At 37.6% G+C, this 13,290-nt stretch overlaps 1 long non-coding RNA gene across 1 annotated transcript; it reads left to right on the top strand.

Annotated features, from left to right (window-relative positions):
- The first annotated feature begins 5 nt into the window (after positions 1-5).
- Positions 6-12,951, top strand: LOC140497180 (uncharacterized). Its single transcript, XR_011964561.1, has 2 exons — positions 6-152; positions 11,775-12,951. It is a non-coding gene; the product is annotated as an uncharacterized lncRNA (long non-coding RNA).
- Positions 12,952-13,290: the final 339 nt, after the last annotated feature.

The raw sequence follows: 13,290 nt of genomic DNA, 5'->3' as shown, positions 1-13,290 counted from the left end.
CAGTAGAGCCGCCCCAGTGCCAGCGTGGCAATGCCGCGTCAGCAGTGCCACCGTGGCAAAGCCACGTCAGCAGGTCCAGACCCTTGGGGGTCTCCTATCCTCTCAGGGGGGCCCAGGTCCAGAGTGCCCCTCACATTGGGGTATTTGGTGAGGTAGGTGACAGTAGGACGCTAAATTGTCTTACTGGGCAGGGGAAAAAGGTTTGGAAATGTTCTTTTATTGACTTCTAGGTTTTTATGGAAAAATCAAGAAAAGAGAAGAGACAACCTGAGGAAACTGGGGCAGCAAGTGGTGGTGAGAATTGAATGAACCTGTGACTCAATTCTAAAGTTAGCTCAGTTCCCTTTCTATTCAATTATGGTTCTTGTTCAATTTCTGCCTTGTGAGAAAACTTTGTCCCATTGTGGGAATCGTGACAGGACTTTGTTGCACTGTTTGAATCTAGCCCTGTGTGACTGAGAAGCTATACTACCTCTACTTACTGCTTAGAGACCCTTAACTAAGGATCTAAGTTATGCTGATAGATACCTAGTCAGATCCAAAGACTTGTGCAAAGAGTTTTCTGACAATTGTACATCTCAAGTAATCCGTATGTCTTATCTGAAAACAGTCCCAGTACTGACCAAGCAGTGACTATTTCCATGTTCCTTTGATTGCTTCTTATAGACACTTGGGGAGAGTGGGAGACTTTTCTTGCTTGCTCTCTACCTCCCCACTTGGAACATTCCTTATCTTTCCTCCAATTAGAAATCAGATTACCTAATGTTGTACAGCCTCCTTTTAATTGCTTTCTTATTTTATTATTTTTAATGTATGAAAATCCATATTTGAGGTCTGGTCCTAAACTGAGGAGAGCTGGTCAATTGGCATGCATTGCTTAATAAATGGAAGCTCAAACCTTTGTTTCCTCAGTCATTTCATCTTTTACCTTCTACATACATACCTAAAACAGTATAGAACTCTGAATTAGTAGGATTTGTCCTTTTAAAATCAGGAATTTATGCTTTTTATCTTACAGAATTGTTTTTAACCATTTGTGTACTTTAATAACCCTAGAGTATAAGAAGTGTACATAAAAAGCAAACTAGTACTGTGATTGAAAATAATCAATTGATTAGTAAATGTTTTATCAGAGATGCCATCCTTGAGGTTTATAGGTGGTTTGCAGCTTGAAAAACTCCTCAGTGCAGCTCAATTAGATTAACATATATTGGGAAAATATTTAGTAAAATAAATAAAAATTCAATGTAACTTGGATAATGTTAATTTGTGATTTTCTAAGTTGATATGCAATCTGCAAGAATCTAGTTCTATTTGATTTTGACATCAGTGGCTTAGGACACTGAGAAGTTAAATGTTTTGTTCAGGGTCACACAGGCAGTATGTGTCACAAATAATGCTTGAACCCAGGTCTTTTTAACTCTGAAGCTGACTCTTTATCCTACTATGCTGCCTCTCTCTGAAAGAAATATTATATGGCCAAGAAAGATGGGGTGGGGTGAGGTAGGAAAGAATCCTCAAATTGTTATTGTAATAATGCTGCTATCTGGGGAAAATGAGTGGTCCCAATATATAATTCCCTGAAGTAGGGGTGCTGATCCATACAAAAAGTTTAGATACCCTAGATCAGGGTTTCTTAACCTGGCTCTATGGACCCTGGAGGAAAGCTTGAATAGATTTCAGAGGGTGTGCAAACTTGGATAGGAAAAATTGCATCTTTATTTCAATATAATTGGTTTCCTTTATAATTCTATGTAAACTTTTTTGCACTTTAAAACTCTGTTCTCAGAAGGTACCTGTCCCTGGGCTCTACCAGACTGCCATGGGGTTCATGATATAAAAATGCTTATGAATCCCTATTCTAGATCATGAAGTTGGGGAGCAAATTTGTAAAGAACTTGAGATTCTTATAGAATTAAATGGAAAGCAAAGAAACACAGAAAATGTTAATAAAGGTTGAGAGGGCAAGGTTAGGGCAGTAGAACAGGCTGCTTTGTGTCCAGATGTTAATAGGCCTAGGTATTTTGGTCCATCACAGGGACCAAAAAGACTTTGCAGAGGAATTAGATGAGACAGTCAATTCTGAAAGCCACTGAACCCCTTTTCCAGCATATTTCAAAGAAGTTCTCATAGATTAACTGGAAACAACTAAGGCATCATAGAGGGGGAAGTCAGGGAAATCAGAGAATGGTACTAGGGTAGGATCCATATTACAAAATTGGAGAGGTAGCTGACATGTACAAAAATAGGGTAGTAGCACCGTACTGAAGCTGAGACTCAGTCTTCCAATGCAGGATGGGGAAGAGATGTTCTGAGGAAGTCTTGGGTATAATTGTGTTCTGAGGAAGTCTTGGGTATAATTGTGTTCAGTCCACAGCAGAATGTGGGATTCCACAGTGGTCTTATGAGTGGACTTGGCAAATCTGTAAAGCAAGCCCTCAATGTGACAGCAGGTTTCATCTTTATTCTAGGCTTGAGGACAACTCCAGGTTAAAAAGAGGTTCAATTTAGGCACATCTAATTGATTTCCCACTCTTGAGGTCATGGCAGGGAGAGGACAATCAACTAGGGAAATGAAAGTTTTAAACTTGCATAATTGCAAGCATAGAATATTCCAGATATTAGGATGAATCTAGGAAAAGGACAGTGCATGAGAAAAGGGTTGAGGCAGAAGTAAGTGGAGCAAGCCAGGAACGTAAAGTTTATTAAGTGGAGAAATATTTGTCTTCTGAAAAACCAAGTATTCCCCTCTTCCCCTTTCCCCACCAGAATAGTGGAGAACCTAATTGAAGTAATTCTTGTAGGTAGAATCTGAGGACTGTTTCAGAAAATTTTAAGCAAAATGCAACTTTAAAAACTTTTCTGAGACAAAGTGCTTCTCACATGTATGTCAAAACTTTAGAAGACTATCTTTTATATCTTGTGGGAAAATAGTAGAATGGCAGTGAACTCTGTTTCTGCCTAAGCCATAAAGGTTCAAGGATTGTTCTACAGAACAAACTTTCCCAGGCTTGGGAAGAAGCAGAATTGATTGATGGATTATAAGAGATTGCAAAGAAACCAAGATCATTAAAACTCTCTTCTAAGATAATAACAAAAAATGTTGAAAAGAATCAAGACTGGCTAGAAAAATTTTATAAGAAAATAAAACTTTCTCCATATAATAAGCAAAAATCAAGTTGGAGGTGGCATAGTGGCACAACACTTAACCCCTAGTCAGAAAGATCTGAGTTCAGATTTGACCTCAGATACTTACTAGCTGTTGACCCGGGGTAAGCACTGAACCTTTCCCTCAGTTTCCTCACCTGTAAAATAGAGTAATAATAGCACCTAATCTCCCAGGGTTGTTGTGAGGTTCAAATGAACTAGCACACATAAAATTTAAAACTATATAGCCACTATCCATTATTACTAAGAAAAAAAACCCTTTACAATAAAATTCATATTATGGTATGAGGAAATTATGGCAAATGGGAAATTAGCAGTGAAAAAATACACATCAAAGGAATTTTAGAGATGGCATCAAACACAATGAAAAATTTTTTAAAAATACACTTAAACAGATCTAATTGAGGAAGACTCAAACTTTTTAAAAATTATAAAATGAATTAAGGGAAAAACTGGATATAAGAAGCAAGGGAAGAGATATGGAAAATTTATAAAGATGGAGAATTAATATTGAGAATTTGAATATTTCATTGGACAAAACTCCCAAATATGTGTATAACTGAGATCATGGTGAATAGGTTTTACTTCTTTCCTTCTTCCCTCATGCTTACAGGTAGGATCCCCTGGATGATGACTAAATAAGGTTCAAGGTATTATGTGGAACCATGCTACTAAAACCACAGCTCATAAGTCACTACAAGTATGTTTGCCCTCAATAGGCTATTAAGGAAACAAATAGGTCAAGGCCAATACACTTATTGAAATAGCGTAGTGACAACTATTGTTACAAAACACCACACCCATAAACTTGAGATGCATTGTCTCACATTTATGTATAGGATTATGGGGAAGAGCAGGCGTGGAATACACTAGTGGAGAGGAAAACCCTTGGGGTACATATGGCTTCATACCTCTTATGATGTAGGGCTGTGAGGACTTTTCTCTTTCCTTGACATATTTACATTGTTCCCCTTTGGGAATAGTGTGTCTGCTGATGGATAATGTCTATGGATTTTCTGGACCTATTCCTTTTGTCAGCTCATCTTGACCACTGAGCTAGATTCTAGGTACTCTCTATCTCTCCTCCATTGCAAGATGCCACTGTTAGTGAGGGAAAGGATGAGAGAAATCTCTACTTCTTTCAAGAAAGGGTGAAAGGGAAGAGACAAAGAATGATTCTGTCTTATGACCTATGTTCTTCCTTCATAACTGGCTCTCTTTTCAACTGCCAGAGATGACTTCCTTGCCTGAACCTTCAGTGAGAATGTCTGTGTTTACAGAATTTATTTCCTTTGTGAAGGTCACCAGTCAAGGTTAATGTTTTAGCTTCCCAATGGCTAGCCACTCTAAAATTCCATTAGATTAACAGAAGGAATTTTCTAAAGGGAAAACAAAGTGGAAATACTTTTTTTGCACTTTAATTTCAAGTTTTTGCTGGTCACTCTCAGTTTCTCACCCTTTATACTTTATTCATGGTAGTTAGGTGGTGCAATGGTCCATAATCAGGAAGATCCAAGTTCAAATTCAGCCTAACACACTCAACTAGCTGTGTGACTCTAGGCAAGTCTCTTAACCATTTTTTGCCTCAGTGTCCTCATCTGTAAAAATGAGCTGGATCAGGAAATGATAAACTATTTCAGTAACTGTGTCAAGAAAACACCAAATGGGGTCATGAAGAGTTGGATGACTGAAATGACTGAACTATGAAAACAACATGCTTTATTAATATGTTCATTAATAAGTGAACCACTCAATGTTTCAAGACCTCTACAACAGATGAATGTAATTCTTAACAAGGTAATATTTTAAGACCTCATTGCCTTCCTTATCTGAGGGTGGAGGGGACTACTACCAAACAAGAGCCATACCATACAAAATTACTGTGGTGACAGGGAAGATCAAAACAAACTCAGAAGAAGGCAAGATTCAAAACTTCTACATTCAAAGTCTCAAAGAAAAATGTGAATTGGTCTCAGGCAAAAAAAAAAATAATTCATGGACAAGCGAAAAAAGAACTTAAAAAATCAAATAAGAGGTAAACAAAGGGGAAAAGAAATGGGAGTGATGTAAGAAAATAGCGAAAAAAGTCAACGGCTTGGTAAAGGAGGCACAAAAAATACTGACGGAAAAAATACATTAACAAACAGAATTGTCCAAATGGTAAAAGAACACAGAAATACACTGTGAAGGAAAGCAGAGTTAGTCAAATGAAAAAGGAGATGGAAAAGTTTACTAACAAAAATCCTTTGGAAGTGGAAGCTAATGACTCTATAAGACATCAAGAATCAGTCAAAAGAATGAAAAAAATAGAAGAAAATATGAAATATATCCTCAGAAAAACATCTGACCTGGCAATAGATTGAGAAGAGGCAATTTAAGAATTGTTGGACTGCCTGAAAACCCCAATTAAAAAGAGCCTAGACATCACCTTTTAAGAAATTATCAAGGAAAACTGCCCTGATGGCCTAGAACCAGAGGAAAAGGTAGACAGAATTCACCAATCAACCCCTGAAAGAGATTCCAAAATGAAAACTCCCAGGACTATTGTAGTCAAGTTCCAGAGCTCCCAGGTCAAGGAGAAAATATTGCAAGTTGCCAGAAAGAAAAAAAAAAGCATTAAAATATCATAAACCCACACTTAAGATATTACAAAATTTAGCAATTTCTACATGAAAGGACTGGAAAACATGAAATATGATATTCTGGGGGAGAAAAGGGTGAGAATTTCAAGCAAGAATCATTTACTCAGAAAAAACTAAGTATAATCCTTTAGGAGAAAAAAATCAGATATTCAACGAAATAGAACAATTTCAAGCATTCTAGATGAAAAGACAAGAACTGAATGGAAAATTTGACTTTCAAATACAAGACCCAAGAGAAGCACAGAAAGGTAAAGAGGAAGAGAAATCATAAGGGATTCAATGAGGTCAAACTGTTTACATTCTTGCTTGGGAAGATGATACTGGTAACTGCTAAGAACTTTACTGTTCTTAGGACAGTTTGAAGAAGTATATATAGACAGATGACATGAGTGTGAGTTGAATCTAGAAAAAATAATATTACAGGGTGAGAAAGAGAAATGCATTGGGGGAAGGGGAAAGGGAGAGGTATAATGGGGTAAATTATGTCACCTAAAATAAGCACATAAGGGGGAGGAGCCAAGATGGCGGAGTAGAAAGACGCAAATACACATAGCTCCAAACCCATAACCCATACAACATCTGTATAAAGTAACTCACGGCAAATTCTGGAGCAGTGAGGCCACAGAACAGTGGAGCGAGGGAGATTTCTGTTCCAGAGGGACCTGCAAACCTCTCGCAAAAAGTCCGTCGTGCTGCAATGCGGAGCCCAGCCCAGACCTGCGGCAGCCGCGGCTCCGAGAGGTACAGATCCCAGCAGGCTTCAGGGACAGGATCTCCAGCGGCCGCACAAGTCCCTCCACCCACAGGTGATGGGGGTCGGTGAGAGAGTCTCTTTGGTGGGTCAAGAGGGGAGTGGGGTGCCCCCATAACTCAGGCCCCCTCGGGACACAGAAGCTGAGAGGCAGAGGCAGACCAGGGTTCCCCAAGCAGGCAGGAGCCTGGATCCATTGCTGAAGGTCTGTGCATAAACCCCCTGAGGGAACCGAGCCTGAGAGGCGGCCCTGCCCTGACCTGAGCATCTGAACTTAATCTCACACTGAATAGCAGCCCTGCCCCTGCCAAAAGCCCTAAGGCTGGAAGCAGCATTTGAATCTCAGACCCCAAACACTGGCTGGGAGGATCAGGAGGCGAGGTGGGTGTGAGGAGAATATTCAGAGGTCAAGTCACTGGCTGGGAAAATGCCCAGAAAAGGGAAAAGAAATAAGACTATAGAAGGTTACTTTCTTGGTGAACAGGCATTTCCTCCCTTCCTTTCTGATGAGGAAGAACAATGCTTACCATCAGGCAAAGACACAGAAATCAAGGCTTCTATATCCCAGCCCATTCAATGGGCTCAGGCCATGGAAGAGCTCAAAAAGAATTTTGAAAATCAAGTTAGAGAGGTGGAGGAAAAGCTGGGAAGAGAAATGAGAGACATGAAGTCAAAGCATGAACAGCAGGTCAGCACCCTGCTAAAGGAGACCCAAAAAAATGTTGAAGAAAATAACACCTTGAAAAATAGGCTAACTCAATTGGCAAAAGAGGTTCAAAAAGCCAATGAGGAGAAGAATGCTTTCAAAAGCAGAATTAGCCAGATGGAAAAGGAGATTCTAAAGCTCACTGAAGAAAATAGTTCTTTCAAAATTAGAATGGCACAGATGGAGGCTAATGACTTTATGAGAAACCAAGAAATCACAAAACAAAACCAAAAGAATGAAAAAATGGAAGATAATGTGAAATATCTTATTGGAAAAACAACTGACCTGGAAAAGAGATCCAGGAGAGACAATTTAAAAATTATGGGCCTACCTGAAAGCCATGATCAAAAAAAGAGCCTAGACATCATCTTTCATGAAATTATCAAGGAAAACTGCCCTGAGATTCTAGAACCAGAGGGCAAAATAAGTATTCAAGGAATCCACAGATCATCGCCTGAAAGAGATCCAAAAAGAGAAACTCCTAGGAACATTGTGGCCAAATTCCAGAGTTCCCATGTCAAGGAGAAAATATTGCAAGCAGCTAGAAAGAAACAATTCAAGTATTGTGGAAATACAATCAGGATAACACAAGATCTAGCAGCCTCTACATTAAGGGATCGAAGGGCATGGAATAGGATATTCCAGAAGTCAAAGGAACTAGGACTAAAACCAAGAATCACCTACCCAGCAAAACTGAGTATAATACTTCAGGGGAAAAATTGGTCTTTCAATAAAATAGAGGATTTTCAAGCATTCTTGATGAAAAGACCAGAGCTGAAAAGAAAATTTGACTTTCAAACACAAGAATGAAGAGAACCATGAAAAGGTGAACAGCAAAGAGAAGTCATAAGGGACTTACTAAAGTTGAACTGTTTACATTCCTACATGGAAAGACAATATTTGTAACTCTTGAAACTTTTCAGTATCTGGGTACTGGGTGGGATTACACACACACACATGCACACACGCACACACACAGAGAGACAGAGTGCACAGAGTGAATTGAAGAGGATGGGATCATATCTTAAAAAAAAATGAAATCAAGCAGTGAGAGAGAAATATATTAGGAGGAGAAAGGGAGAAATTGAATGGGGCAAATTATCTCTCATAAAAGAGGCAAGCAAAAGACTCATTAGTGGAGGGATAAAGAGGGGAGATGAGAGAAAAACATGAAGTCTACTCTCATCACATTCCACTAAAGGAAAGAATGAAATGCACACTCATTTTGGTATGAAAACCTATCTTACAATAGAGGAAAGTGGGGGATAAGGGGATAAGCAGGGTGGGGGGGATGATAGAAGGGAGGGCATGGGGAGGAGGGTGCAATTTGAGGTCGACACTCATGGGGAGGGATAGGATCAAAAGAGAATAGAAGTAATGGGGGACAGGATAGGATGGAGGGAAATATAGTTAGTCTTATACAACACAACTATTATGGAAGTCATTTGCAAAACTACACAGATTTGGCCTATATTGAATTGCTTGCCTTCCAAAGGGAAGGGGTGGAGAGGGAGGGAGGTAAAGAAGTTGGAACTCAAAGTGTTAGGATCAACTGTTGAGTAATGTTCTTGCCACTAGGAAACAAGAAATATAGGTAAAGGGGTATAGAAAGCTATCTGGCCCTACAGGACAAAAGAGAAGACGGAGACAGGGGCAGAGAGGGATGATAGAAGAGAGAGCAGATAGGTCATAGGGGCAATTAGAATGCTTGGTGTTTGGGGGGGGGGAGGGGATAAAAGGGGAGAAAATTTGTAACCCAAAATTTTGTGAAAATGAATGTTAAAAGTTAAATAAATAAATTTAAAATAAGCACATAAGAACTTCTACAGTGGAGGGAAAGATAGGGAATGTGGGGAGGAGCTCTTGAATCTCACTCTCATTAGAACTGGCTCTAAATGGAAATGATATATATACTCAGCTGGGTAAAGAAATCTTACTCTATAGGAAGTAGGAAGGGAAGGGGATAAGAGAAGGTGAAAGCTTAATAGAAGGAAGGCCATATTGGGGGAGGCCATAGTTAGAAGCAAAATTCTTTCCGAGGATAAACAAGGTGAAAGGAAAAATGAAGAGAAATCGATAAATAGGGGGAAAATAGGATGGAAGGAAATATACAGCCATCAATCAAAACTATTTAAAAATTTTTACCTGAATTTTCTCTGATAAAGTCATCATCCTTCAAATATATAGAGAATTGAGTCAAATATAAAAAAGTAAAAGCTATTCCCCAATTGATAAATGGCTAAAGAATATAAACAGGCAGTTTTCAGATTAAAAAATCAAAGCTATCTATAGTCATATGAAAAGATGCTCTAAATGATGATCAGTCTCTTAAGGGCAATGCAAATTAAAACAACTCTGAGGCACAACCTCACACCTATCAGATTGACTGATATGACAGAAAAGAAAAATGACATGTCATGAGAATGCGGGAAAATTGAGACACTAATGCAGCGTAGATAGATTTTGCGAACTGATTTTGGAGAGCAATTTGGAACTATGCCCAAAGGGCTACAATACTATGCATACCCTTTGACCCAACAATAGACCAATACAAGCTCAGAGATATAAAACGAAGAAGAAAAATGACATATATATATATATATATATATGTATGTATATATATATATATATATATAAATATTTATAGCAGCTCTTTTAGTGGTGGCAAAGAATTAAAAATTGAGAGGATGCACATCAATTGGGGAATGGCTGAAGTTGTGGTATATGATTGTGATGGAATACTATTGTGATATAAGAAATGATGAGCAGGTAGACTTCAGAAAAGCCCAGACTTACACGAATTGATGCTAAGTGAAATGAGCAGAACCAGAAGAACATTATATACAATAACAACAATATTGTATGATGATCAACTGTGAATGACAGCTATTTTCAGAAATGCAATCATACAAGACAATTCCAAAAGACTTATGATGAAAAAGGTTATCCACCTCCAGAAAAAATAACTGATGGAGTATGAACACAGATTAAAACATACTTTTTAAAACCAATATTTTTCTTTCCTTCCTTCCTTCCTTCCTTCCTTCCTTCCTTCCTTCCTTCCTTCCTTCCTTCCTTCCTTCCTCCCTTCCTTCCTTCCTTTTTTCCTTCCTTTCTGTTTTTGTCTGTGTTTTCTTTCACAACATGACAAATACAGAATTGTTTTGTGTATAACTGCACATGTATAACCTCTATCAAAATGTTTGCCTTCTTCAATGAGAAGAGAGGGAAGGAAAAGTGGGTAATAACTTGAAGCTCAAAATGTTAAAAAATGAATGTCAAAATTGTTTTCACATGTAATTGGGAAAAAATAAAATATTAAGTTAAAAGGAACTATAAAGAGAGTGAATACAGATACATTATTAACTCATCAAATGCAAAATAGTTTGAGAGGGAGGACAATGTTAGTTGAGGGGATCAAGAAAGTTCATGTACAAGGCAATAATCCTGCTTTAAAAGAATAGGAAAGGAAAGATAAGGTAAGGAAAGATAAAGAAAGAAAAGCAAAGGAAAGGAAAGCAAAGGAAAGGAAAGGAAAGCAAAACAGAGATTCTATGAGAAAGAGATGAGGAAATGCATTCCAGGCATAAATGACCAGTGTAAGGACACAGAGAGGAAAGGACTGTTATATGTGAGGAATAGTAAGAAAACCATTTGCATTCTTTGACGATGTGGGTCGGGGGGGAGTAAGGGCCAACCAATATGAAAAGATAGGTTGCAGCAAAATTGTCAAGAATTTTAAAAGCTTAACAGAGGAATTTATATTTTATTTTAGTGGCAATAGGAAGCCACTGGCATTTATAAAGTAGGAGAATGCCACGGCCAAATAGTGCTTGAAGAAAATCACTTTGGCAGTCATGTGGAGTATGATTTGGAGTGGAAAAGAGACTTGGGCCAGGGAAACCAACTAGAAGGCCCTTGCAATAATCAAGAGAAGAGGTTATGAGGATCTGAATTAAGCTGAAAGCTGAGAAAAGGGATCATATGCAAGAGATGTTGTGGAGGTAGAATGGACAAGATTTGCCAACTGATCATATATTTGGGGTGAAGGAGATTGAGGAGTTATTACACCATGCTTTGAACATAGGTGATTAGAATAATGATGGTACTTTTGAGAAACATAGGAAATTATGGAAGAGGGTTATGGACATTTGGAGGGAATGATGAGATTTGATAGACATGCAGAACTTGAGATGTTTCTAGGACAAGTCCAATATGCAGTTGGTGATGCTGAATTGAACCACAAGAAAGACACCAGAACTGGATACATAAAACTGGGAGTCATGGGCATAAAGATGATAGTTAAATGGGAGCTAATAAAGCCACTGAGAGAGAAGGGTTGGGAAATGAACCAGTTCTAAATTGTTTGTTGCATGGACATTAATACCCCAGAAAGCTCAATTGCTACAAATTAGGACTTTATTTCATTATTTTGTTGATTATCTAGGCTTAAGAAAATGTTAACTAAACTTAAAAAATGTGTATATACATTTTTTTTTTCTTTTAGGCAACTCAGTTGTTAACCATTCACCTGGAGAATGCCCACGGCTAAAGAGTGTTGGAATGATAAACCAGCAATGAAGACTGAGAAAGAGACTTTAGATAGGTAGGAGGAGAACCAGGAGAGAAAAATACAAAAATCCAGAGAAGAGGGAATAGCAAGAAAGAGAAGATGATCAAGTGTGTCAAATTCAACAGAAATATGAGAACTGCAAACAAAAGGATATCAGATTTATCAATTAGGTGATCATTGGCAACTTTGGGAGAAAAGTTTCAGTTAAATGATAAGACTGAAAGCCAGTTTGCCAAGTGTTGAGGAGTGAGTGAAAGAATAAATGGACAGCAAGTACAGATAGTTATTTGTAGATAGGAATTTGGATGAAAATGGGAAAAGAGATAATAGAAATTAAACAAAAAGAACATTCTTCACTAGCACTGGGCACACTTTCCTAAAAAAATTGATCATTTCAGAAAGTTATTCAAGAAAATTTCCTAAAAATATCACAAATAAACAGTATCTGGCAAACAGAAAGGTTTCAAAAAACTCCAACAAGGAAAAACTATATGTGCAATTCACTCAGGGACTTCATTATCAACCTTCCAAATTATGGTGATAAAGGAAAAAAAAATTCTTTGAGCTGCCAGAAACAAGAGAACACATATTTAAAAAAAATCAATCAGGATACTGCATCCAAGAATCATTTATTAAGTGTCTACTATATTCAGTAAAAAAGGAAATGACAAGTCATTAGAACTTAACACTTAAGAAAATTACAAAATACATATTGCATATGAGGATAAATTTCATAGAGAAATCTAAACCTTTGGCTTGAAAGTAAAAAGTAGACATTAAAAAGACACACAAAAAAGACTTCAACCCATAGAGGAAAATCTGTGGTCCAAAAGATCTTTTGAAATTGATGTGGTTAGTCCCGAGGAGGGAAGAGCTTAGAATAATAGGTGCCTTGGAAATAGGTGTTATCTCAGAATAAGAGCCTGTATAGTGAAATAAAGATCTCACAACACTACTGATTGCACAGTTGGAATTCAAATGAAAAAGAAGAGAAGTATATTATGCTGTACTGGAAACAGTGTTAGATTTGGAGTCAGAGGACTTGAATTTAAATCCTGGCTTTGCTGCTTAATATTGGAATAACCATGAATAAATTGCTTATTTCTCATTGCCTCAGTTTCCTCCTGTGTAAAAAAGTGAAGAGGTTGGATGAGAAGATCTCTTAAGATCTGGTTCAGCTCTTACTCTGATCCTATTATAGCACAAAAACGATATATACAATAAAAATCTTGCTATAGATAAAGAAAAGAATGAAATGCAGGAATAAAGAATATGGAAATGGGAAGGAGTTATGGTGATAGCAAGTCAAAAATTGTTTCTTTGATAATGGTGGGGTCAACATATAGAAATACTTAGAGATTTAATAGCATAAAGATTTGTATTTAATTTTTTTGTCTTAGTTATGAAATCTAAAAAATAGAAACCATCTCCTCTGACAAAGCAAATAATT

This window comes from Notamacropus eugenii, chromosome 3 (assembly GCF_028372415.1).
Source record: "Notamacropus eugenii isolate mMacEug1 chromosome 3, mMacEug1.pri_v2, whole genome shotgun sequence".
Taxonomy (NCBI): Eukaryota; Metazoa; Chordata; class Mammalia; order Diprotodontia; family Macropodidae; genus Notamacropus; species Notamacropus eugenii.
This window is presented reverse-complemented; position numbering and strand designations above follow the sequence as displayed.